Raw genomic sequence first — 3706 nt, 5'->3', positions numbered from 1 at the left:
GTGTATGGTTGATATTTGTGAAACATATGAACACAAAACCAAATGACTTCAAGACAATTCAACTTGAAGATGAAACAAATGACCTGAGTTGAGTTGATGTAGACAGAATATGATGGATGCTGCATTACTTGTTAACTGTACATTTTTTTTTGGAAATTTATTGGCAACATTTTAGATTTCGTTCCTACATAATTTGCCAAGTAAGGCAATGTGACGTCAGTGGCGCATTGTGCCAAAATTTAATTTTATTGACAAAAAATTAATGTAATGATTATTTTAAATGAAATTGCGCATAGTTGCATAAAATATCGGGAATGTATTGGTGTAATGTTTTAAATAATATGCAGGTACTGGGAGGAGGAATTTTTTATAAAGAATATGTTCATGGACCATCAGGGCTACAAAAGTGCATTTTTAAAGAATATTTTAGGGACTATTAGCCAGGATTTTATAAATGATATTTTCAAATACTATCAAGCGTGAGCGTGGATTTTTTAGTTAAAATTTTCTAGAGGTAATCCTTGTTGGATGGGATTTTTGTAAAAAATATTTGTAAGAACTGTCAGTTTTTTAAGGTTGGATTTCGTGGAGTTGGAAATCGTGGAAAATTATAATGGATTTTTTAAACAATTATTTTAAGAACTATTACGCCACCAATTTTCTATTTTGAAACAAATATTTTCAAAGACTATTAAAGCTATAAACAAGTATTTTTAAGGAATGTTAGGATAATAAGCATGTATCTTTTAGACAAACATTTTCAAGGACTATCAGGTTAATAATCGTGTATATTTTAAACAACTGTTTTCAAGGGCTAGTAGGACATTAAACGCGAAGATTATAAGCAAATAATTTCAATGAATATTAGAACAATAAACGTGGATTTTTTAAACAATTTTTTTTCAAGGACTTTTAGGACAATAAGCGTGGATTTTGTTAAACAATTTTTTTCAAGGACTATTAGGACAATAATCTTGAATTTTCAAGGACTATTACGACAGTAAGCGTGGGTTTTTAAACAAAATTAATGAATATAATGACAAAAAGAGTTGATTTTTTAAACATTTTTTCCAAGGAATATTAGGACAATAAGCTTAGATTTTAAAATGTAAATATTTAAGGCACTCAAGGTTAAATCCGTGGATTTCAAAATTAAAAAAACGTTCAAGGAATTCCAGGGCTATAAGGGTGGTTTATAAACTACATATCTGTATCTGTAGAAAATTTTTAGTAGAATTTTATTCTATACACTTTTTTGCCCACATATAGAAAAAAGACCTGCTAAAGAACTTTCATATACAGGAAATCTTTTATAAAGCTTTTGGTGATATAAGTCTTTCTAGCGGTCTCCTGAACTCGGTAAAAGGATTCCTTTCGATTAAATAATGTTGGAAGATCTCAAGCAACAAATACTATGATTACTTACAAAAAGTGTATTCTATGGATTTTTACCTACTGAACTTTTATATCCTCATTGCATAATCATAATAATCATTTTATAATTATTCTTCTTTTACGTAAAATAGACATTTTAAATCCATATTTTATTATTTTTCAGATTATGTCCCTCCTCCGCATTTGTTTTACATGTAAGTATTTTGTTACGTTTATTTGTTGTATTGTTTTTTTTTTCAATATCCCTCCCCATTCGCTTTGTTAGTATCAATTTGACAATGCAATTATCTACAATCTCCCCATATCAATAAATAGTTCTGTTTTATTTATCCGCTTATCGGACTGTCATATCATTTTGTTTCCATACCGAACCGAACGGAATCAATTCAATTCTTAATAATATATTGAAAACTGTCCCGTGTATTTGTAATTCAATAAAACTGTCCATATCAGTTTTTCAACATTTCACACACACACACACACACAGAGAAAATTTAATATAATATTTTCTTTTTTGCAAATGCCATGCTACTGAGCTATAACTAGCCAGTAGTTATCTCACATGCTCTCAGCTTGGATGATTGACATATTTTTTTATCCCAGCATATTTCCCCAACATTCCCCATCCAAAGCTGTCCATTGGCAAAAATCATTTCAATTAAAATTAAAAACCATAAAATATCAAATGCAAAACATTAGGGATTTTTTATGATTCGTATTTATGCTTATGGCTGTGGATGTATGTGTGTGTGTATATATGAGTATTGAGACACTATCGGGAGAGTGAAATCTTTTTATGACAACAGCATATGTGTCTGCAAATGTTTGTGGGATTGCATGTACTGAATGATATGTTTATATGTTCGTGTGTGTTCATAATAAAAAATCTGAAATGATAATTGAATTCAATTCAATTAACATACGATTATAGTCATCCTTAGCATCCTGACCATCTCGATAAATATATAACACCATGTCAATAATTATATTTTGGTAGATATTTTTAAATTGATAGTAACTGTTTTACAAGATGGCAAATGGGATGTATAAATATTTTTGCTTAAAGTCATCAATATAGACCCTAAATTTCTCTAAAATTCCAAGTTTTAATTTAGAATCCTAAAATATTATATAACCAATTTAAATTCTTGTTTTTGTTGCCCTCTATATTTCTAAATTTTAAAAATATTTTTGTTGTTTTAGATTTGATATCTACATTTAATTAATTATCATAATATTATCATCATTATGTTGTTATTGTTGCTGTTGTTGTGTGAGTTTTGAATTCCCATTGAATTATTGATAATGCACATTGACGATTTTAAATGACCCCCAGTATCTGGGATTGATTTCATGAATATGTTTTGTTGTGTTGTGGTAAATTGAAAATGATTTCGGTGCAAATATGCGTGAGTTATTTGCGATAAAATCTGTCTATCAAATATCTCAATTTGAATTATTTCATTTTTAGTTGAAAGGGTCTTTTACAAGGGAGTGATAAACACTTGGTTCATTTTATCAGACGTCTATATTTTCAAGGATAATTAGGACCATAAGCGTGGATTTTTTTTACAAATATTTCCTAGGACTATTAGGGATATACGCCTGTTTGTTTAAGGAAATATTTTCAAGGACTGTAAGCGTGGATTGTTTAAAAAAGGAGTCTTAGGACAAATTTACGGGCCGTGATAAGAATAATGAGAGGATATAAGGGATATAAACTTGGATTTTGTAACTTCAAAAATAAATATTCTTTAAATACTACTTGAGGCGTAAAAATTATTCTTTACAATAGGTCCCAAAAAATATTTTTTAAATACCTAAGCTCTATATTGGCCCCGAGGAAAATATTCTTTCGAAATCTATGCTCTATATAGGTCCCGAAAAAATATTCTTTAAAAATCTGCACTCTATGTAAATCCCGAAAAGGTTTACATATGTCCCGAAAAATATTCTTTAAAAATCTACGTTATATATAAGGTCCAAAAACATTATATTATTTAGAAATGAACCCTATATAGGCCTCAAATTTTTATACCCTCCACCATAGTATGGGGGGTATATAAATTTTGTTTTTCCGTGTGTAACTCATCGAAATAATAATTTCCGACCCTATAAAGTATATATATTCTTGATCAGCATAAAATTCTATGACGATATAGCCATGTCCGTCTGTCTGTTGTAATCACTCTAGCGTCTAATCGAATTGAGATAGATCGCCAAAATTTTGCATATCTTTTGTCTGCAGGCAGGTCAAGTTCGAAGATGGGCTTCATCGGTCCACGTATAGGCATAGCTCCCATATAAGGGT

This window comes from Musca vetustissima, unplaced genomic scaffold (genome assembly GCF_032173495.1).
Source record: "Musca vetustissima isolate MV318-11 ecotype Yass unplaced genomic scaffold, APGP_CSIRO_Mvet_v1 utg5371, whole genome shotgun sequence".
Taxonomy (NCBI): Eukaryota; Metazoa; Arthropoda; class Insecta; order Diptera; family Muscidae; genus Musca; species Musca vetustissima.
The sequence above is the reverse complement of the archived record's forward strand: the minus strand, read 5'-3'. Positions refer to the sequence as shown.